Genomic DNA, 25236 nt, shown 5'->3' on the forward strand with positions numbered 1-25236 from the left:
TTCAAATACAGCAAGTCAATGCTCTCTTATCCAGTCTAACTAATTTGCTATCAGTTATTGCATGTTGAATAAGAGTTTTTTTTTCCTCCTTTTCTGTTTCACACAAGTTTACTTATTTGTTGGAGCTCGGAGGAGTTAGAAATGACACACAATAAGACCATATCTTCAATCATGCTTGAACTCCCTAAATAGCATCAAAATGTTATATATTTATTCATCTATGCAGTTTGCAAACTTGGATACTTAGAGAGGGAGTCAAGTATCTGGAATTACCCCCTGATGAGACCTGAGGATTGCTACATGCCATTTGAGACAATGACCAATGCCCTCTACAGTGTTGTAAGAGTTATTTGTTGTCTCATGGAGAGGTCTGGATGTACGGTTGAACATTAAGTGTTTATTAGCAACTACATACATCTCCAGCATGGGTCTTCTGCTAGGCTACTACTGTACGCAGTCTACTATCATATGACTCTTCATCACCATGTGGGTGGTACTGTTTCCCCAGTTCTGAATTCACCCTTGCTCTGCCGAACACAAGGGGTGAGAATTTAGCGCACCACCATTATAGAAATGTGGCTACATGGAAGGAAAATGTACAGCAAGTTCCTGTTTATCATAGAATCTTAAAATCTAGCAACACAGGAGGAGGTCACTCATCCCATCGTACCTGTGCAGGCTCTTTGAAAGAAATATCTAATTAGTCTTAAACCACTTCAAATCCTTCTCCTTCAGTTATTTACCCAATTTCTAATTGAAAGTTAAAGTTGAATCTGCATCTTTTCAGGCAGTGCATTCCAGATCATAATAACTTGCTGAGTGAAAAGACATTATCCTCATCTTACCTCAGCTTCTTTTGCCACTTTTACTTCTGCCACTGGAAACAGTTTTTCCTTATTTACTCTATCAAAGATCCTCAAGATGTTGAACGCCTCTAAGTAAATCCCATGTTCGCCTTCTTTGCTCTAAAACAACACCAGTTTTGCTACACTATCTATGCATCTGTCACGCCATTCTAGTGACTCTCCTCTGTACCCTCACTGAGGCCTTGACACCTTTCTTAAAGTATGGTGCCCAGGGTTGAACACAATATTCCAGGTGGAATCTAACCAGCACCTTTGTTTATCATAACTTTCTTGCTTGTGTATTTGTAAAGCCAAGGATTTTACTGCATTCCATGTGTGCTCTGCCCAAAGACAGGTCCTTGGCTCATTATCTGCTGATGCTTCATCCTGAGCTATTTTTCTTGGCAGTTTTGTCAGTGTTGGTCTGCTTCCGCTAAAGCCGTGGTCCTGCATGCGTTTTTAACAGCCTTCTCAACTTGTCCTGCCATCTTCAAAGCTTCCGCCTCCCTTTAAAATGTCATCATTTAGTTTATATTGTCTCTCCTCATTTTACCTATCAAAATGCAACAGCTCACACGTCTGTATTAAAATGCACCCTGTCACATATGTAAAGAAGAGTCCATCCATTTCACCAGCATTCTGTCCAGGTCTTTTTGAAGTCTGTTACTGTCCTCCTCATTGTTTATAATTCAAAATTTCATGTTATCTCCAAACTATGAAACTATGCCCTGTGAATCCAAATCCAGGTCATTAATATATATCAGAAGTACAATGGCCCTCATATTCACTCCAGGGACATCACTTCCTTTTTGTCTATAAAGCAATCCTTCATGTCCACTCTTTGCTTTGTCTCCTTTAATCAATTTTGTATCTACACTGCCACTGTCCCTTTTATCCCATGGATGCCAATTTTACTAATAAGTGTACCATATGACACTTTATCAAACATAACCATATACATAACATCAACCACACCACCCTCATCTTCCCTCCCTGTTACTTCATCAAAAACTCAAGTAAGTTATTCAAAGATGATTGGGCTTTAAAAAATCCATGCTGGCTTTCATTTGTTAATCCATATTTTTCAGAGTTATTGTCTTTAATCATTTCCCCATCATTGACAGAGGCTGATAGGCCTGTATTTGGTGGGTTCGCCCCTCTTCCCTTTTTTGAACAGGGGTATAACATTTCCAATCCTCTTGGCTGCCAGAAAGATGTTCAGCTATTTTATAAATAGTACTATTTCATCAGAGGGGTTGTACACAATGATATCTCTAATGGGAAATACTCCTCAAAATCCTAACCATTATGTTATTCATACCATAAATCACACATTAAATTGGAGTATTCACCTTCGATCACCTCCATAGTCAAATGTTATACTTTTCCACGGCATTATTAAACTCAAAGTATTGTACTGTGTCCTTAAATTATTATATATTTTTCAGTCAAATCAAGTTTTGTGAAGGAAACCTATTTCAAAATGTTGAAATTGTTCAATCTTCCTTTTAAAGGTTTGAGGGAGTGCTGGCAACTTGAGGATAAGATGTTAAAACCAGGGCCACATTAGCTCTCTCAGATGGATGTAGAAGGTCCTATGGCACTACTTTGAAGAAGAGGGTGTAGTTACCCCTCATGTCCTGGCCAATGTTTATCTCTGCTCATTGTCATATTGGTGCTTTCTGCAAGCTTGCTGTACATACATTGGCAACCATGCTTCCTACATTTCAATAGGGAGTACATTTCAAAGTCCTTCACTGGCTGTAAAGCGATTTGGGATGCCTGGTGATCATGAAAGATGTGCAAGTCCTTCTTTCTCAGGTTTGCAAACCTACTGAATATGAATGCAAAGTGTTTCCTTTCAAAACAAATAACACTTCAGCCTGTTTTGCATTCAATTTACACTGTGCCCTTTCCTCCATCTTAAACATATCTATTCTAATGCTATTCTCCTTATTATTGAGGTAAGACAACAATTTTTAAAGACAGCTTTCACTGACTCACAACTGGATTAATTGGCAGCTTTGCAGCTAGTTAAAATCTGGATTTACAACATTTTGATTACTGCAGCATTATCTTTCAGATCAACAACTAACATAAAAAGGAAGCTAAATATAAAAGTCACTGATGAGTGATTTCACTGGGGCCTCTGCCCCATTGCCAAGACCTAGACAAGAAACTTGCTTATAGCACTAGAAAGAATAAAAGTTGTTCTGAGGCAGTGTCGGATTTATGCATAGGCAAAGTAAGTTACAGCTTAGGGCCTCACATTATGAGGGGCCTCTAAATATGAAAAAAATAAAATTCAAGTTTTACATAATCAGTTGAAAAATAAAGGAGACTGGGGAAAAAGACTTTCTAAAATGGACATTTTGGGCAGAATTGTCCAAACCTGTTGGCAGTGGGTGTCATGGCGCCATGAGAAGGAGAATTCGGAGCGAGGGGCAGAAGTCAGTTTCACGTTAGCGTGAAATCACAGCGGGATCATGGCTAAGCAGGAATCCTGCTGGAAACTGGCATGAATACAATTTGCATCCTGCTAATGGGATGCAAAATAAGGCCAAACTGGAATCATTCCCCCGATTTACCATTACACCGGCGGGAATACGTGCCAGCCCAGAACACGCCTGGGCAAGTCAGGACTTACTTTTAGGGCTTTGTTCAGATCATGGATATCCGAGGAGAAGATGCTGGAACCCTCCTGCTACCAGATCCTGGAGGAACACGTGCGTCACATGCTGGGTGGATCCTCATGCACATGGCTCCACTGCAAAGCAGCTCTCAGAAAGCGGGAGGTCTTCGTTGATGCTTCAGGCTTGCTTCGGAACATCACGGTCTTGGCCATGGGCTGCTATGGATGATTGGCGATGGGGAAGCGGTTGGTTGGCAGAGGAAAGTATGGGAGGGGGGGACAAAGGTGTCGGGGGGTTGAGGCTGGGAGGGGGGGTCGAAGGTGTCAGTGGGTAGGAGGAAGTATGGGGTGGGGTGCGGATATTGTAACGGGGAGAATGTTGCAAGTGGGGAAGTAGGTGTAAGGGAGGGAGTTTGGAGGGGCGGAATGTGTCCAGTAGCAGGAGGGAGTTCAGAAAGGGGAAGGCATCTGGGGAGAGGAGAGAGTAGGAGTGGAGGAGGGAGGGAGTAAGTTGGGGGGGCTGTTATCCAGATGAACATGCAAGGGAGAGGTCTGTGGAGTCAATGACTGCTTCCTGGGAATGAACTGAGGGTGGGCATGGTAGGAAGGAATGGTGAGTGTGAGAGTGGGGAGCTGATAGGTTGGGAGACTGAGGGTGTGTCAGTAGTGGTAGAAGGAGCGGCGAGGGTGGTTGATGGGGACACCGAGGCAGACACGGACCCAGGGGTGGGCGATGGAGGTCGAGGAGGTCAATGTGGACAGGGGTGGGGTTCTCCGGGAGGGAGGGAACGTGCACGTTGACCTGGACATCCTGAAATTACAAGGGTTCTGGTTGGGGAGGTGGAAGGTGATGCTAGGTGGGTCAACAGTAATTGGGGAAAAGGGCAAGGGTGACTGAGGGATGGAAAAGAATGGGGGAGCTAATCAAGAACTTTACCACAACTATATTTGTCAAATCAAAAGTGAGCCCCGTGTTGGACATGCTCAAGTGCTGCATGGGAGTGTGATCAGTGGGTGGGCGGGAATGCAGGTCAGCTCAGATGGACAACTGAAAGCGAACCCCAGCAGGCAGCATTGAAAATGATTGAGACAGTGAGATTAGTGTGATGGATGAAAGCTCTGCTTGTGTGGGAAAGTGCTTGCACCAGGCTCTGAAAGGCCCTGCCACACACACACACCTCCCCCAGAATCACTTGTGGCCCAGCAGTGGGCAGCTGAATTGCTAGTAGTGGGGGAGAATGCAGGGCGAGGGCTCGCAGACCCTGTCAATGAAGCTAAAAGACATTACACATTATTCAGTGAAAGCAAATATTATTTTAGATCATAAAGTGACAAATGTGTTCACCCATGCAATCAACTGCGATCAGAATTTCTTAACTTTTCTAGGCCTACCACTTCTTTTAGTTGCTGTCCTGACATCTGCAGCAGGGGCTGAGACAGCCTGTGCAATGGTTGGCCCTGTTGCCTCTGATGACTTTGGCATGCCTCCTTTTGAGAGCCCAGGCTTGCTTTGACTGTCCTCCTGTGGGCCAGCTACTCCCTTCTGAGATGATAGAGGACAAGGTTAAGGGGGTCACAGGCAAAGGGGACTCGGAGGGAGTGGACAGCCTCTGAGATTCCTGAATGGATGACCCAGGGGTGTCCAGCTGTTGTGCCACAAGTCAATTGTCTTATTATTATAGAGAAGTCTGTTAACAATGAAAAGAACTTTTGAAAATGGATGTCAAAAGAGAAAAAAGAAGCAGGAGCTTGAAGGGCTTTTCCGCACCTGCCCGTCACTGGGATTACCCGGTCCCACCGTAAGCCAATGGACTTCTGGCTGGGGTGCCACCTCGCCCGTGACGGGGCTGGAAAATCCCGGCCCAGATCTTTCGCATGCTGATCAACTAACTGTAACTGAAATTGTAAGATACGTGTCACCGGATGATGGTTTTCCCATTGAATGATTTCTGACTTTCCTTGAAATAGAAACCATAGTGCTGGAAGTATGGTCAATATGGAGCTGGGTTATCTAGGCAATGCTGCAAAGTTGACTTCAGTAAATGCAGGGGATAGTCATATGACAATGCGGCTAACATGGCAGGAAAGTATAATGGCACGCAGCAAAAACTTCCAGAGAAAAGTAAGTCTGCTATATATATTCCATGTACTGGACCTTCACTGGATCTTGTTGGCCGTGCTGCAGTTGATTGCTGCCTAGATGCAGTAAAATTTTTTGCTGTTGTGCAACAAATATACACATCCTTCTCTGCGTCTGCAAAATGCTGGACAGCACTCAAATCAATTTTGGGTCCTGATTCCACCATACCAAAACATCTCTCCGACACTACGTAGGACCTATGTTAAAGGCTACTTCAGCCATGGCTGAGAGCTATGGTTTAATTGTTGGTATTCTTAATCATCTTCATCCTGATGATAATGAAACAGGTGATATAAGGAGAGAAGCTGGCATTCTGCAGGAGGAAATGGAGGAATTAGACTTTGTGTTCATGTTAGAACTTTGGAATCGTTTATTAGATCCATTCCACAAAACCAGCCAGGTCCTATAGGATCCGTTGATAGCCCTTAGCTCATGTGCAAAACTTTACGCGTCACTCTCTCACTTCATGAAAGAAACCCGAGGAAGTTTTGATTAAATTGAACTCAAAGTAAAATGAAACCTGCCTGGTGTAGACTACAAATGTGTGAATAAAAGGAAAAGAATGAGAAAAGAAGAAGTCAGTGATGGTGATGCAGCAAATGTGGATGAAACGCTTTCTCATAGAGTCAAGTTTCAAGTGAAATCATTTATTCCTATGATGGATGCACTCGAAACCAGCTTGAAGAAAAGAGCAATCATCTCCGAAAATGTTGCAAGCAATTTTTCATTTTTGGTTGATTTTGCTGCCTTGGAAAGACAGCTGTGCGAAGGTGTAAAACTTCAGGTGAAGAGTTATCCTGATGATGTTGATATTAACCTCATTGGAAAAATAAAGCACTTCCAAGCATATATCAATGAAAATTATTCAGATAAAGGAACTTTATGTCACCATGACCTGTATCAAATCATCATCCAAAGTAAAATCCATTTGGCTTTCTCTAATGTAGAAGTGATATTATGCCTCTTTTTGAGTCAAATGGTAACAAACTGCTCAGGAGAAAGGTCATTTTCACAGCTGAAGAACATCAAGAATGAACTGCAGACAACAATGCTGCAAGAAAAGCTGTCTGCACTAAGCATTATTTGCATGGAAATTGATGAACTTCATAGCTTATCATTTGAGTGCATCAGCAGTGACTTTGCTGCCCAAAATTCATGAAAAAAGATGTTTTAAGTTTTGTGCAGGTTGTATTGCTGCTCCCATTTGCTAAGTGCTGATCTGTGTAATTGCTCTTGTGTAGTTGTAGGTTAAAATTTTTCATACACGCTAATTAGGAAATCTGCAATTATTTCAGAATGCAAATAGGCTTATTGCAAAATTTATCTTTTAATTAATTATTAGTTTTTGGTTGCACCTCACCTATGTATATATGTAGATATAAAGCTTTCATAGTCTATTTTCAATCTCCTTTCTGTTAAAATAATACTCATTTTTTGGTAATTCTTTGGAGCCCCTTAAGCTTGACATAGGTTTGACATGCTCAGCATCTCAAAATCCGGCCCTGTTCTGAGGGCATAATTGATAGCAGATGTTTAAAGATACATTCTCTTCAATTGTTTAATCTTCTCCTGAGTTTAGAGTTTATCTGTCTCCCCTGGATAAGAGGTTGAGCAATCATGTAAGACACTAACATTGACTATTGATGACAGTGATTACAGGGGTGACAAATGTAGCCTGTATTTTGGCTCTAATGGATGAATTTTAAAACTGAAATAATTATGTTCTGTGGTTGTCTCACTTACAATAAAGGTTTGAAAAAAAATAGACCAGTTGGAGGCTGCACAACCAGCAGAACTTCACCAGGCCTTTGATCTAAACTACTACCATTTTGCGAGATTCCTGTCCTTGTTACCTGTGTTTCCAAATTCACCCTGTTGTTATGCTACTTTATTTTTACGTCATTCTCATGATGTCGCAGGCAAGGTTGGCATTGCCTAATTGCCAAGAGAAGTTGGCTATTGGGGCTGCCTTCTTGTAACACAGAATGGTTTGTCATAACTGAGCTTCCAAGGCCGCTTCAGAGGGTAGTTAAGAATCAACCATGTTGGTGTGGGATTGCATTTACATAAGGGCAAGAACAGGTAAGCACGCCACGTTTCCTTCCCTAAAGGACATTAGAGAGCCAGTTAGATTTTTACCATTAATTAGGCAGCTTTGTGCTCACTTTTACTGAACCAGCTTTTTATTTTCAGATGTTCAAACTTGAATTCAATCTTAAACTTCATTGATGAGATTTGAACTTATGTCCTTTTGATTACTAGTCCATGCCACTAGAATCAAGTCAACATGACATGTGGATTGGGGATATTCTGTCATCAGGCAGATGAAAGGTCTCAGTCTCTCCATCTCCAATGATTAGGGGCATCAAAATGTCACTCCAGCACAAGCTCCTCTGCAGTTGCTGTGAGAGCTGTGCAGGTTCACCCCCAGTTCTCTCCCTTGTGTTTTGCGCTCCCTTCTGCCATGGGAAAAGAACAGACCAAAGTGAGTGAATGCAATGGCCTGTGTTCATCCAATGGATGGAGTGTATGCGGTGAGATTGACTATCCAGGAGAGGCATCATATTGCAAAACATTGTGGCTGAGTGGCAGTGTGGGTGGATGGAGGGATGAGGATTGAGAAAGCGCACAGAGAGAGAAGGATGGGTGCGCTTGCAAGGTAAGAGCATGTGAAGAATGATGTGATGGAGTAGGGTTGACAAGACAGAGCGACAAGGTGGGGTGATCCACATAGCATCAGATGAAAGTAAGTGAACGGGCAACTGCACTCAACTTTCCTAACCTGGTTAGTTTGTTGATATGCTTCCTGCATTGATTTCAGGAGGGTGGCACAATGCTCCTATTGCTGACCTCCTAAAACATCTCCAGTCACTTCGTAGTTTCAGCATGTTTCTTCCTCTTGTTGCTGGAGAAGAATATACCTCTCTGATCCCTCACCACTCCCAGCAGTGCATTAAACAATGTGTTGTTAAATCTTAGCATCACCTGTACCCATTTTGAATCCATTTTAACTCTTCTCCTTCAGTTTGCTGTAGCTTCTTAGCTTTCCAAATTCTATCCTTGGACTGGGCCTTTAAATGCCAGAGTTGAGGTCACGGTTTGCACCAGGTCCACAGTCACCCATTCAATGGCTAAACCAGTAATATGATTATAATGAGGTGGTCCTGTTGAAATTGAATAGATGCACCAAGAATTCTTCTGGGCATTGCCCCCAATACTTTAATTTATTTAGCAACTTTCATGTCCTTAGAACATCCCAAAATGTTTCACAGCCAATGAAATTCTTTTTTAGTGTACTCATTATTGTTATGATCATTGGCCAGGCCCAAAGTTGTTGGTAAGATCCAGTAAGGGACCCATAATGTTTTGTTTAAAGGAGACAAAGTTTGTGGTTCAAGGCAGTTACTAAGTGAATAAAGCCACAAAATTTCACAGGTTTGAGCAAAAACAAACTTAACTAAACAAAGTCAGAAAGATAAAGCAATTTACAATATCTATCTCATGCTCTAACATTCAGGGTTAATATGAGGTATATAAGAATTAAGAGACACAATGTGGTCAAGCATAACACACTGCACAATAATTGGTAGATGAGACCAAGACAGAGTCCATGGATTTCTCAACAACCTACCCAGATGTAAGCAAACACTGTGAGTCAACTAATTTCACTGAAATTCTGTCTCTCTCATGAGGAATTTCAGTCTTCACCTTTGAAGATCCAACCTAGGAATTCTCTCCAAAAGTATGGTAATCTGATGAATAATATACCTTTAAGAAGAAAGTTATAATGGAAGATCACATGATCTTAGTATTCAATAGAAGAGTAGCACAGGCTATCTCAGTAGTCAGTAGTTTATAGTTAGAGTCAGTAGTGTAGATCATCAGGGCTTCTCCTGAGCCCTCTTCACTTAAAGTCTGCCCCCCTACCCTCCAGCCCTTTTCCTGTTTCCCATTTCTCTCCTCCTCTCATTTCAACTGAGCTGGGACCTTTTCCAGTCCCTGCCTCCTCTTTGGAACTCTTTTTTGGGATCTTTCCTTGTCCCTGCCTGTGATATTTGCTGACAATGGTGTTCCATTTCTGGTCACCTGACCCAGTTTTTTGTGCTGTTTTGCTTCCTGTACAGGTATGCTGGGCCCACAGAATGTAAACATTTCAGGATTGTGCACATACAGCCTGCTCCGAGTCTACCCATGCACAAAAGCTCCAATGTCTATCGGGAGTTGAAGTTCCCGACCTTTTCTCTGCAATCAGATAAGTAAAGGTTTCACAAAACTGTTGTTACATTGGGTAGAATTTTCACTCCCTCGGGAGGTTGTGCGGGGTTGGGCTTGGGCGGGTGCGGACCCGATCGGTGCCCCATTTCAGGTCTGCGCTGCCATGTTATGTGGGCGGGCCAATTAAGGCCTGCCCAGTGTGATGCGCACCTAGAAGTGCTGTGCGGGTGGGGGTGGGGGGGTTTCCCGGGTGGGGGGGTTTCCCTGAGTCGGGAGTGCTCTCGGTCGTGCCTGTGTGTGAAAGAGTGCAGAAATCTCCCGATAAGTTTCAAGTTTTAAAAATTTTAATAAAGAAAAAAACATTTAAGACATGTCCCCCCATGTGACAGTGTCACAGGAGCTGGGGCATGTCAATGAGCTTTAATGAAAAATTTGTTTAATTTAGAAACCCTTCATGAAACCTCATCCTGCCCGTGGATGAGGTTTCATGAAAAATGCAAAGGCTGCCTAGGCTCTTCACCTGCCTGCCAGCCTTAAGATTGGATGGGCAGCTTTCCCAATAGGCTTAATTAGTTAATTAATGGCATTAACAGGCCTTTGACAGTTCGGCGGACACGCAGCCTACTTGGCTGCGCACCCGCCAAACTGAAAATCTAAATGATGCATGGTGACATCAGGATGCACACCCGACATTACCCCGTGTCATTTTACGCCTCAGCGAGCGGACCCGACCCCCACTCGCTGAGCTGAAGATTCAGCCTATAGCTAGCAGAGCAGTGAATTAGTGTACAGCAAGATCCAACAAAGTCATGTATTTTTCCTGGTGTTGGCCAGGACACCAGCATTACCATCCTACTGTTCTCTGAATAATGCCACAGGATATATTATATCCACCTGGACAGGCAGACAGGCCTTGATTTAACATCTTAGCTGAAAGATTACTTTTTTTTAGAATTCTTTCATTGGATGTCAGCATTGTTGTTCATCCCTAATTGCCCTTGAGAAGATGGTGGTGAGTCATCTTCTTAAACCGCTCCAGTCGCTGTACTGTAGGTACACCCACAATAATATTCGGGAGAAAGTTCCAGGATTTTGACTCAGTGACAGTGAATGAATGGTGATATTGGGATGGATTTTCATCCTCGAGGTGAGTAACAGGATTTGGGGAAATTTCATAGCTCGACCTGTTCGCCTCAGGAGGAAGTTCAGAATTTTCATTTGGAGTGTTGGTGGAGGCAGGTGTTAAGAGGAGATGAGGCCAATGCCCTCTACAGGGGCTACCAGGTGCTGAGGTTGGCTAGTTTAAAGGAATTCATCCCTGTTGTAACAATGACAGCAAACAACAGCCCTCAACCCTTCACCACTCACACCGCTTCATCCCCCCAATATATTCGTCATGCTCCATCCATACCAACCCATGCCCCTCACCACCCCATGACTCATCATACCCTCCATGCCATCTATGCCTCCCATCCAACACCCCATGCTCATATCTTCCATGACAATTAATGGCATTTCCATGTCCATTCACCCACTATACATTTTGTACAGAACCAGTGAACCCTGTATGAACAATTGGATGTGTGAAAAAGCTTTTTTCATTCATAACTTTCTACTTCCGTAAAGAAAACTGTTTTTGCGACAGCCCAATAAAAGTGTCAATCATCCAGATCTTTTAACGTATCAATAGCAAAACTTTAAGCATTTGATACCTCTTTATCTTGTGTAAATAAACATTGAAAGAATAGATCACAGAGCAAGAACTGTCAACCAAGCAATTTTTTTCCCTGGGGTATAGCTCTTCCAGCAGATTAATGATTGGGTTTTCAGACAAGCCTCATTACGCATTCATTATGTTATTAGAGTGTATGGTAGGTGAATGAGCATGGGAGTGCTATAGATTGGCATGGAGGGTATGTGGCACCAAGCAGGGGGTGGGTAAGAGGACATAGCTTGCCATGGGGGCATGGCTAAGATCTTTTGAACTTACCTTTCAAAAGGTTCCCTCATTCAGACTATGATTCACAACACCTCTGAGGGGCTGTGAAATGTGAGTCCTTTAAAAGCTGGCTCGATTCCATAAAAATTGCGGAGGACTAGGACATGCCTATCCCCGCAATGAAGCCGGTCAGGCCCAGAGTGCAGGGTGTCGGCATGTGACCCACAGCAGCCCACACCCTTACCCTGCACTGATGAAAATTGGGGGCACTGGGAATGGGGCTGAGAATCCTGGGATTGGCACTTGGCTACCATTTTTACACATTCAGGTGTAAAAATACACCCTGACTCCATAAAAGTCCAGCCCAAAGTTCCAAGTCAGAATGGTGTGTGGCTTGAAGGGAAACTTGCAGGTAGTGGTGTACCCATGCATCTGCTGCCCTTGTCCTTGTAGGTAGTAGATTTGGAAAGTGCTGTCAAAGGAGACTTGGAGAGTTGTTGCAGTGCACCTTGTAGATGGTACATGCTGCTGCCACTGTGAGTTGGTGGTGGAGCAAGTGAATGTTTAAGACGGTGGATGGGGTGCTGATCAGGTAGGCTACTTTGTCCTTTGTCCTGGGTTGTTTTGAGCTTCTTGAGTGTTGTTGGAGTTACATTCGCCAAGGCAAGTGGAAAGTATTCTATCACATTCCTGACTTGAGCTTTGTAGGTGGTGGACAGACTCTGGGGAGTCAGAAGTTGCTCATCATAGAATACCCAGCCTTGACTTGCTCTTGAAGCCACAGTTTTTATATGGCTAGTCCAGTTCAGTCTCTGGTCAATGGTAACACTCAGGATGTTTTTCGTGGAGAATTCAGCCATGATTAAACTGCATTGAAGGATCTGCTTCGATTCTGTGTTGTAGACCTGCAGTGGAGTTTGAATCCATGGCCCTTTGACATAGAGGCACATGAACACTCCCAGTAAGCCAAGCTAACACTTATGGCACCTTTCATTTCCTTGGGCCATCTCAAAGTGCTTCACAATCAATTAATTACTGTACTTTGAAGTTTAGTTATTTTTGTGTTTTCTTAGCTGATAGGATGTTTCACTTCGTGGGTGAATACGGAACTGGGGGACACAGTTTTGAGTAAAGGGGGTTCCTATTTAAGATTGAGTTGAGAAGTGTTTTTTTTCTCTCAGAGGGTTGTTAATCTTTGGAATTCTGCATCCCAGAGAACACTGGTGGCTGGGTCATTGAAAATATACTGTGGTCGGAACTGTCCCAGATTTGCACAAAGTGAGGTAGCGAGCGGGAAAAAAGTTGTTTTACCCACTGGCCGCAATGGAGGGTTTTCACACCATATCATTCCATGCTCACCTCTTAATTATGCAGCCACAGAAAATACACTGTCTCGCTGTCAGGTAGCTTCCAATTTGCCTGGTATTTCACCGCTTCCTCATGCAGGGCACCGTATCTAAACTGCAGCCGCATGCACACTTCTCTTGCCTGAGGCCACTTCTCCCCCTTCCCCAATCAATCCCTAGCCCTGCAGCCAGTGAAAAGCCACTCCTGCCTTAAGGCTTGTCTGTGCCCATGATCCCCCCCTAAAAATGATGTGGTGCTGTCTGCGAAGCCTGGCACTGATGATTGCGAGTGCTGCCCGAAGTAAGATAGGCAAACAAACCTTGAAGTCCCAAGTGAAGCGCAGGTCGCCAGGTGCACGTCGCTTATGTACAGTTGTGAAACACCTCGGTATGGTCAGATGATTCAGTGTGGGGGTTGGTTCCGGTGAGCAGAACTTACAATGAGATGCTAAAGTATTGAAATTAGGCTCACCGACATGCAGTGGCAGGAAATGCGGCCCACCATTGATGGATGGAATGGATGATTGCAAATTAGTTTCACGATGGTGTGAAACTGAATTTTGGCCTTTTCGCCATATTGTTCCCACCTTGACGCCTGGCACCAATGGGGCCAGAAAATTCAGGCCTGTTTCTCCTGCCAATGCAGCTATCCAAAGCCATCATCCTACTGCGCCGATCTCACTACTTAACGTCCAAGTTTTGAGTTTTCTTAAATTGAGTCATTAATCTGCTTTGACATTAGTGAATCTTGATTTAACTAATCTTGTTTCCAATTGATAATGAAGAATTCAAATACTTTCATGTGGGATTTGTGGATTTAGCCAATTAACACACTGTTCCCTGGTATAATTTACTCTTCAAATGGATCAGAGATAAGATGTTATTGCCTGAAACATCGCCTTAAAATTTAGTTGCGGATTATTCTGTGAGTTAATCTGATTTACTGATCTTCCAGCCGTGTTGGATACTTGGATGATTCTGGATATCAGAAAAGGTGGGTTAATGGACACCAGATTTGCTTTGGGCTATCAAAACATTTTATTTAACTCTGCCTAAGTTCCTATGTGCCCAGTAGATCCTTGGCACAAGGAATACTAGTTAAAGAAGCAGAAGTTGTGAAATACTGTCCTGCAACTCCAATAACTCTTTGATAAGCATGTCCGCTCCTGGCCACTGCCTACTGTGTCACTCGCAATGACATAACACCAGAACTGTGCATGCATGGCATGCGCAACAAACGCAGCCTTAAATATAGTCAGGGTAGAAAAACTGCTGTTGCCTAGTGACAGGGGTCCAGAGACACGCAGGATAGTCAGTTAGTATGCGTATATACCAGAGAGTGCAGGCAGAAGGTCTAAAATTTCTAATAAGAAATTTTGAAAACCTGCTGGGCAACTGAGTTCAGAGAACTCATGTGTCTGTCTAAAGTTAAAGTAATGGTGAGTTTAGATTACAGTTTTTGGGTGTCTCAGGGAGAGATACCAGCTGAAGAAAGGCACCTAGTCAATGCTCAACAGTCCACTGGGAGAAAATTGTTTACAACTAAGCTAACCCAGGTAAGAAATCTTGCTGTTAAGGCAATGGTAAATCAATGATTTTGTGTTTTTTGTAAGGGTTGCTGGGATAAAAGAGACAGTGTGAGCTTGAATCATTTTCTGGTATCTGTGTTGAAATCTTTCCAATATTTCTGTCTAGTGTAATATAGTTCATTTTCTCTTGTTTAATAAATATTTTATTCTTTGTGTTAACAGTATACTGGCAGATTCTTGTGAATGTGATCAGTAACTGACCTTCACGGTTTCTAAAAAACAAAACAAAGTTAGGATCTACCAAGCCAGGTTTCACTCTGGGGATCTGACTTGTCCAGTATTAACATCAGCTGGGAATCATAATGCTACAAATGTGTGCATTACAAAGCCAGCAATGAATGACTACATAATGCGATTTTTTAAAAATTCACTGATGGCTTGGCCAGCATTTATTGCCCACCCCTTGTTCAGGGCACATTTTAAGAGTCAACCGCATTGCTGTTGGTCTGGAGTCTCAAGTAGGCCAGACCAGGTAAGGACAGCAGATTTCCTTCCCTAAAGGACATTACTGAACCAGATGGGTTTTTACAACAATTGACAATGGTTTCACGGTCAATTCCAAATGTTTTAAAAATTGAACTCAAATTTCACCACCTGCCATGGTGAGATTTGAACTCAGGTCCACAGAGCATTACCCTGGGTTGCTGGAATACCAGATTAGTAACGATACCACTATGCCACCACCTTCACATAATGATGATGTTGGTTGAGGGGTGAATGTAGGAGCACTTGATGCCGGCATCCTTTCATCCACGTGAGATGATGGATACACAGCAAATCCATTGGGGGTGGGCTAGCTTCATATGGTGCCCTTTTGCTGGTGGCTGAAGAGATCAATCTGTAAGAGACGGGTTCTGCCACATGTGTCACAATGAGGTGATTATCAGGTGTCATTGTAGGTTGTTTTAGGTGTTGAATCCTGTTTCCTGTTTTCAATCCATTGTTGCCACTGATTGTCACTTGCTATTAACAGTGAAATTGCATCTTTTATGTCCACCCAAGCAGGCAAATCTTTAAAGCATTGATTTAATGCATCATCTAAAACTGCACTCCTTCAGTACTACACAGAAGTGTCAACTTAGATTATGTGTTCAAGGGCTGGAGTGGAGCGTAATCCAGCACGCTTATCAATGGGCTACCTACTGAACTAATTACTTAAGGAGTGCGGCATTTAAATTTTTATTTTAGATTTTATTCTTCCCTTTTAAATGACCTTGTGTCTACTGCTGCCTCACACTGCTGATCAAAGGGTTTGGAGATTATGGAGTAGATTTTCAACTTGCCGTGGAGATGAAAATTGAAGTTTCGATAATAGCGGTCGATCTGCCCCCAAATTTACACCTGGATGGCAAGATGTACATCTATCCCCTTGTTGCTCCTCTCCTTTACAATGAAATAATGAGTCAGATATAATATTTAATACACTTAATCAATTTAATAGAAGTGTTCAAAATTACAAGAGTTTTTAATAAAATAAATAAAGAGAAATGGTTTCCACTGCCAGGTGGGTCAGTCAGCAGAGGACACAGATCTAAAATAATTACCAAAAAAGCCAGGGGAAGTTAAGGGGAAATTCTATTACTGTGCAATGCATTACCTGAAATGGTGATACAATTGTTCAGTAGAAACTTTCAAAGGGGAATTGGATTTCACCTTAAAAAATGAAAGATTTGTAGGGCTATGGAGAATGAGCGAGGCAGTGGGATTGACTGTGAGTCCTTTCAGAAAGCCAGCACATACACAAATGGTCAAGTGGCCTCCTGCTGTGCTGTATGATTCTATGAAGTGATTAATTAAACATAGGCCAGAATATTCCCGTTAGCGTGCGGGGGAGGGGCCCACACGCCCATCCATAAAATGATGCGCGGTGATATCGGGCGAGCGTCCCGACATCACCACGCGCCATCGTGATTTTTTTGGACGAGCACACGATGATATCCAATGCGGCCCGCCATTAATTAACGAGCCACTTAAGGCCCTTGAGGCGCCAATCGATGGTGATTTTTCGGCACCTGTGCGATCTTCGGGTCGGCGCACGGACACAACGGGCAAGTGGGTAGGACACATTTGTATAAACCTCATCCACAGGCTGGATAAGAGGGCTCACTGGAGTCGTGAGTGTGCTCTCTCAAATATTGATTTTTCAAAGTTGCTGATACTTTCCTGTGTGATCTGCAATACTTCAAAGCGCATACCAGCTGCTTGGACTGGACTCACAACTTTCAAATCAGCACTCTGCAGTGAAAAATCTTTTTTTGGGCCTGCAGGTTTCAGGAAGCCTTCCCTTAGCCTGAGAATGGGAGCTGAATGTTTCACTGGAGGCACCTCCTCTGAGGATGAAGGGACAGCTAGAAGGGGGAGGAGGCCAGAAGTGTGCATTCAGCCTCCAGGGGACCCACCTTTGAGAGGACAGGTGTATGCACAAGGAGTGCAGGGCCAAGAGGTAGTTCACGGCGGAAGGGGCCACAGAAGGCGCCACCATCCTGCTGCCAGGGTATACAGGCGGCGCTGCAGCTACCTCAATATGTCTGAGGCGCAATGCTGAAGGAGGCTCCGTCTCTCAAGGGAGATAGTCAACTATATCTGTCAGATGATTGGGCCTGAGATCTCCACTAGCTGTGTGGGTGGCTCTGAAGTGGCTGCTGGATGACAAGGGCTATCCCCTCAGAAGGTGGCTCATGATGCCTCTCCGCCATCCAAGAGCAGAAGCTGAGCAGAGGTACAATAGGAGCCACGGCACCACAAGAGCTGTGGTGGAGAGAGCCATTGGTCTTCTCCATTGCCTGGACTGCTCAGGGGGCACACCCTAGTACCCCCCAGATTGTGTATCACTGATAGTGGTTGCATGCTGCGCTCCCAACAATCTTGCGTTTGAAAGGGGGGTCACAGTGGGTGATGAAGACATCGATGCAGTGGCTGTGGCTGCACATGATGAGTCCAAGAGTGAGTCCGCGGATGAGCACGCACAGGGAAATGCTGAGGGGGTAGATGCTGACCTAGGCATACTCCAGGGAGGGAAGGACACCTGGAAGGCTTTAATCCAATGAATCTCCAGCTAGCACCACACACATTGTCCTTCAGGACAAGCCTGGGCTTCAGGCTCCATTCTCGATACCTGAGTGCTAAATCTGCCTGGGCCTGGATAGGAGCATTAACTAAGGGCCTTATTAATAAAGCGGAATATCGCACAAATCACACATAACATTTTTCAAAACCATCCACCTGCAGAAGTAAAGAGGCACCCTCAGCCATGGTGACATGTCTGAATTTAATATTACAACCAAAGGAACTTAAGAAAACAAAATGACAAAGGTGTTAAAAATCACACCAACTCATAAAGACCTCATTGCAGGCCAACACATAAGTGCCAGTGATAAACCCATGGTGTGCCCAAGGTGCCTTATGTTTATGTTTTCAGGTGCTACGTCTTGGTGCTGTTCCTCGCTCGGAGTGACACCTGAGCCAGCCTGCTGGGTCTGCTGTCCTGTTGGCCTCGATGACATTGGTGGCCATCCTCTGGCCCGTGGAGCCTGTGCTGGCCCTGCCCAGGAGGGAGTTGCCAGTTCCACAGCTGGCATCTCCCCAGTCATCGCACCTTCATTAGATGATACGCTCACTGGCAGAGGGGAGGAGGAGCTGCTGCCCTCATCTGGAGCGGTCTGAGAGGTGCCCACAGAGACGACAGGCAGCTGTTGCGCTGACATGAGGTCACTTCAGACCTCCCTGCTCACCGTGAATGGATGGGCACCGAGCTGGGAAACTTGGTGCCCACACCATCTCCCACATGGCACTGACCAGCTGAGGTCAATGCTGATGTGAAGGCATGCTGGTCCGAGCACATCCCCAGGAAGCCCTGATGGGTCTCTTGGAGGAGCCTCTCAACAAGAGTTGCCACTCTCTCCATGGAGGATGCATGGCGCTCAGACATGAGGCTCATAGCTTCAGCGAGCGTCCGCCTAGACTCCACCACCACGGACACCAAGCCAAGCATAGCCTCATGTATCTCCCCCAGATGTTCCCGCACACCCGGCCACATTTCCTGCCCCTGCTGCGTCGCGGACGACTCCAGAGACACATCATCAGGCACCGACTGAGCATGTGCCTGGTCCCCTGCAGTCTTCTGGCTGCTGGCGCCATGGGCACTCTCTGTCTCTGCCAGCTCTTCCAACAACTGTGAAGTGCCCTCACCGCTGTGCCGCAGGACACTAGCCAATGTTTTAATTCCCACCGAGGTGCTAGTATCTGCGCTGGTGAGACTGGCAGAAATGGTGTGATGCTGGTGAGACTCCAGGGCCATCAGGTGTGAGAGGGGACCCCTGCTGCTCCTCCTCGTGGCCCTTCTCTGCTGATGCTGAAAGGAAGAACAAGGACATTGGATCAGTTAACCTGGAGACAACGTCAATGTGCAACCCTGTCCCCTGGATCATTATGTGCTCATCCTTCCATAAGCAATGGTCAAGCCATGTTGCAAACTTCAATCACTGAACATTCAGCACTGCCATTGCTGTTGGGAGAACAATGGTGACCTCACTGCTGGGCATACATACCTGCCTGTGGCACCCCAGCCTCACCAACACTGGTGGACCTGGGCATATGGCACCTCTCCAAATCTAGGGCCTCCTGCTCGAAGTGGCTGAGAATCATCAACTGGGCCAGCCCTCCGCCAGTCCTCACCTGCTCAGCGGCATTATGTACATTCTTCTCCTGAAAAGGAGCGAAGAGCATTGATTAGTGCTACTTGTACCTGGATTCTCTTTGCGGAGGGCCCACCCAAACCAGAGTGGGACAAATCAGAGCTCCAGTGCCTCCTCGCTCCGCTGCTGCCGAACACTCAGACAAAGATGCCAGGCCTGCTGCCTCCCGGCAAACCCCCCCTGCCCCCCCACCACCCCCTTGACCAAATGCTGCCTACATCACATTAGGCACCACACAGTCTAACCTTCCATAACAAGGAGCCGCAAGCACGTAGAGTGCAGAGGGCAGCAGATCGATCGGTGCTACGCCACCTTGAAGCTCCCCTCCCAGCATGTCATCACCCTGACTTGGACATGTCCTGGAGTTCCAGCACTGCGCCTAGGTGCAGCTCTCCAGGTTGCCTCCAAATCAGTAATGTGGGTCTCAGTGTACCACATGCTGCAGGGGCAGTACCCATCTCATCACCTCGGCATGGGCAATATCTGCTGGCCCACCCAGCGAAGGACACATGACGTCAATGATTCAATGCAGTCACTACACTCACACTTGGGGACTTGGGGGTGGGGTGGGGGCGGGTGGGGATGTCAGGCGCCAGGGGGGAAAGCCTACCTGCTGGGTTAAGTGACCCATGCCAACATGGTCTTCACCCTTCCTGAACACAATAGGTCGTTGAAGCGCTTGCGACACTGGATCCAGGTGCACCGCACCACGTCTTGGGAGCTCACCACCCCCCCGCCTCCTCCTCCCAGGCACGTTTGATCATGTGGTGGGGGGGGCTCCTCCTCTCATCCTGAGGTGTGAGCACCCCCTGCCATACTGCCACCTCCTCAAGGAGGGCAGCAAGGCAGTCATCAGAAGAAAAAGGGGCACTCCTGCCATACCCACCCACCTGGGCTGCTCAGCAGCAGCGCTCTAGGGAGCCCTTCCACTGGCCACGATTCACAGCCTTTGAAAGGCTGCAGCAGCTTTTTAAAACAGGCCGCCGTGTCGCCATTGGACCTGGCAATCATTGCAGTCCCGCCACCGCCCGCCCGCTTCCGCTGTCCTTGGGAGCTGCGATTCACGCTGGATGGGTCTTAATTGGTCCGCTCGTGTAAAATGGCGGCGTGGACCCGATCAAGGGCGGCGAGTGGGTCCACGCCCGCTCCCACACTGCTGTCCCGACAAGCAGAAAATTCTACCCATAGGCACTGTTTTATCTGTAACATCAATAGGATAGCGAGCTAACTGTAGGGAATAATAGGGTTTTCTTTAACTGCGTAATATATGAGCATTTCCTGTAATTAAGTTCAATAGCAGAACATTTTTGTGCAGCGAATTGTAGAGCTGACTGACAGTATGCTGTTGTGGAACGAAAGTTATTATAGGGTACTCAGCATAACCTTTAGCCAACCCTCCATCATTTATATTCTGGAAACTGCAGCTAACCATTATACTTATGAGTTATGAATTCATTTTAAAGGAGGTGCCTTGTTGACCCGTGTCAAAATATGAGACATACATCTGTTATATACATATACATACACATGGTGTGACAAGATCTCCGTAAATCAGGCATTGCTCATTAAACCAAATGTAAGACTCATATATTTGGTAATTCTTGTCACAACATTTTTTTTCCCTGAGAGTTGAATTCCTCATGAAATAGATCTGTAATGGAGCAAGGCCAAGATAAAACGCAAATCAATAACTAAGTTGATGATTGTGTCTAGAATGGGGTTGAATTGGAACTCTGAAAGGTATTTGACAAGTGGGATGGGGTTACAAAGGTGGCATCCGTTCTATTTACTAATTCCAGCACCCGCAAGTTCCTCCCAACAAGGTACTTAAATATTTGACCACTGTCAGATTTCTTTTGGCTCTCTCAGCGATTTTTATTCTCTAAACCAGGTGTTTGAAAAAAAATTACTCTGTCTCAGCCCCAGTCTTCAGCAAGACACAGATATTATTCGCTCTTCAGATAGCAATATAGAGCTCATTTAGATGCTAATTGTAACTTTTGAACTCACGGAAAGGATGAAATAATCTTTGTTAGACGATTGTATCAAAGATGATTTAATTTTTGGGACACTTTCCAAAAGTAATTTCATGTTAAAAGTCATTTGGACAATGTCATTCATTTCTGGCCTTGTTGAAATGTTAACCATTAGTGTGCAAAACACACTATTTGAAGATTTACATTATCCATTGAAGTACTGTAATCAAATTACACTACCGTAAATTTGGCAAGTATCGAGTCACTTCATCAGAATTGTCATTAACCTATAGTTACGGCCTATAACAAAAAAGACTGAGATTTTTTTAAATCATGTGTTGGAGGAAGGGGTCAAGCCATTCAATTCAAATGCAAGTACCTTGTGAGATAATTTTATCTCTACACTTGATTGGCAGTTCTTGTTGCATTTTAGAGTGGCACGTTTGTGTTTACTGGAAGCTACATATATTAATACACAGGGCCCTGATCTTTGCAGGCAGGAAGAACACGTATGCACATTGCGCCTGCTTCAGCTAAACAAATAAATAATAGCCATTTGCTGGTTCATTCCTCAGGGTAAGGCCTTTACCAATCAGAGTCAAGCTGCCTGGTTTAAAAGTTCAAACAATGCTTGGCAGTTAACTGTCAGTCACCATTAGCTGGTTCATTCTCCATGGCAACTCCTCTACCAATCAGTGCCCACCTGCCAACCAAACGATAGCCTCTTCTCATACAGTTTCAAGTTGTTGCTTCCCCTGACATTGGTATTCTTGCGATTGTCCTGATGAATACAAGATGAAAAGTTTAGACAAAATGCCTTTTTTCAGCTCTACTCAAGTTCTGTACTACCAAATGACGATCAAATTTTGAATGAAGACATTCTTAACTTGTCTTTCCTTTTCAAATTGCGCAATCCTCCCAAAGCTATCAGAGAACAATACATAGACAAGGATTCCTTGGATGTTCAGCCATGATCTGGCTGATTACAAATGGCATTATAGTAATATTGTGCATCGTAAATACTTCGGGCATCATCACTTCTATCCACTTAATCCATTTGCTCTTTAATACATTTGTTTGGCAGTTTTAAACCAGAGCCATGGTCTTTGGTGAATAATTTGTTCCAGCAGATTCTAAAGTTAAGGAACATCAAGTGAAGCAATTGAACAAACCATCGGGCTGAAAGGCAGTAAGGGTTTGATTCCCTGCCTCAGGGAGATTAGTTTGATTATCAATAATTTAAATAAAGAAAAACAAAATTTAAGACATGTCCCCTCATGTGATAGTGTCAGATGAGCCAGGACATATCAATGAACTTTAATAAAAACTTTTGTTCAATTTATAAACACTTCATGAAACCTCATCCCGCCCGTGCTCTTTGCCTGCCTGCCAACCTTAAGGTTGGACAGGCCGCTCCGTTAATTATTTTAATTAGTTTTTAAATGGCCTTAGTAGGCCTTTGACTGTTTGGAGGGTGTGCAGCTGACTCTGGTGCCCATCCGCTGAACTGAAGATTGGAATGATGCGCAGTGACGTTGGGGCCCGCCCCTGCTTGCCGATCAAAAGATGCTGGCCCAGGTTATTGAGTATGAAGTTTGCTCATTGGTAGGTCTGAGAGGTTGAAGCTGAGAAAAGTATTTCATAAAAGTCGGAAAAGGCAGCCAAGCCTGTGCTTTATTGGTATATATGAGGAAAGTCAACAGCATCCGTTCATCTCCTATAGTTGGAAAACATGTTGTGCTGTTTTGGACTGAATCCTATCCAATGTAGGCCTTACCTGTGTAGTGTTTGCCAGATGGAGATGATATACAGGTTTTATTCCTCTTTTATTGCCTCTCAGTAAATTGCGATAATTATAACCGTGATTTCTGGAAAACACCACAATGCACCAGTTACATCCCATTAAAAATCCTCGACATTTTAGAGAATGAAGTTGACAATACACGACATGCCTGAAAACTGTTCCTATGAAGCTAATTCAACAGCATGAACAAAAGCAATAAGATCCTCACTGATGCAATTAAACCCAGAACAATATAAATTTAATGTCTGTTCGTGAACAGATATAATAACATGGGGGGGAAAAAAACATCAGCAAAACCAGAATGAAGTATCTGAAGTGAATTCTGGGCTTATTAAACCCAACACTCTGTCACTTGTTTTTTCCAAATCCAGTATTCAAACACTGCACCTCTTGCCTGTCATAAAGCTTCAAACACCATTGAAACATAATTGTTTTCCAATACTGTAGGAGGAAACTTCTTGCCATTTGTTTTGTGCTACCCATGTTCTCCCTTCATCTCTCAAGGCTGACAGGCTTTTCTTGGTCCATTGTCATCATAGTTTGTTTGAGCTGTTAATATAGGGCAACCTTTACTGAGAAAGATTGTAGGGCTGAATCACATGCAATATAAAATCTATCTAGAAGGTCAAGGGCAGCAGATAGATGGAAACACCACCACTTGGAAGTTCCCCTCGAAGCTACTCACCAACCTGACTTGGAAATATATTGCCGTTCCTTCACTGTCGCTGAGTCAAAATCCTAGACCTCCCTCCCTAACAGAACTGTGGGTGTATCTACGCCCCATGGACTGCAGCGGTTCAAGAAGGCAGCTCACCGCCCCTTCTCAAAGGTAGTTAGGGATGGGTAATAAATACTTGCAGAACTAGCGACACCCACATCCCATGAATAAATAAACAGAAAAAGTACAGAATATAGTTAGAGGACACTAGGGGAGAAATTGTAATTCATTTTGCAGCATTTTGGGCAGGGTTTTTGGTTTTGGGTCAGGACCCCGTGCTGGGGTCAAATGGGGGTCATGACCCCGCACTGTTTGGGAAACATTCGCTGGGAGTGATTTTCTCCAAATTGGTCAATTAGAATTACAGAATCAAAGAATAGTTATAGCATAGAAGGAGGCCATTCAGCCCATTGTGGCTGTGCTGGCTTTCTAAAGGAGCAATTCACTGAGTGCTATACCCTCACCTTCTCCCCATAGCCCTGCACATGTTTCTTTTCAGATAATAATCCAATTCCCTCTTGAATACTTTGATTGAATCTGCCTCCACCACACTCTCAGGCAGTGCACTCCAGGTTCTAACCACTCACTGCGTGAAAAAGCTTTTCCTCATGTCACCACTGCTTCTTTGGCCAATTACTTTAAATTTGTGTCCTCTGGTTCTCGATCGTTCCATCAGTGGGAATCGATTTTCCCTATCCACTCTGTCCAGACCCCTCATAATTTTGAATATCTCTATCAAATCTAATGCCCAGAGGGTGGATTCGGCACCCAATGCAGGGTGGCAGGTGAGATCTCAAAGCTTGAGGGGCAATAGAAGGCCCTCTAGCTCGGAAGGAGCAGCAGCCAGCAGCTCAGTTCAGAGACAGAGAGGGAGAGCACTTCCATCTTGAGGCATCCTCCCTCCAACTTTAAATAGTTTTAAATTTTAAATAATGGCCTCAGCAGCTGGGCGCCAGTCTGCAATACCTGCTCAGAGACTTTCAACAAGTATTTTATATCTGTAGATGACATTAAAAGCATCCCAATTATAGTAAAAAAAAAATCAAAGGACTGAAGGGAAAAAGTGGCATTTAAAATAACCACAATAACTCGAAAAAAAAGTTTGAGGGAAACTAATGGGACTAAAGGCTGACAAGTCCCCTGGTCTTGATGACCTGCATCCTAGAGTTCTTTAAAAAAGTGCCTGCAGAAAGAGTGGACCCATTGGTTGTAATCTTCCAAATTACCCAGTAATCTGGAAAGGTTCCAGTGGATTGGAAAGCTGAAAGTGTAACGCTCTTATTCAAGAAAGGAGGAAGACAGAAAGTAGGAAACTATAGATCAGTCAGCCTATCATCT

Source organism: Carcharodon carcharias, chromosome 7, assembly GCF_017639515.1.
Source record: "Carcharodon carcharias isolate sCarCar2 chromosome 7, sCarCar2.pri, whole genome shotgun sequence".
Lineage (NCBI taxonomy): Eukaryota > Metazoa > Chordata > Chondrichthyes > Lamniformes > Lamnidae > Carcharodon > Carcharodon carcharias.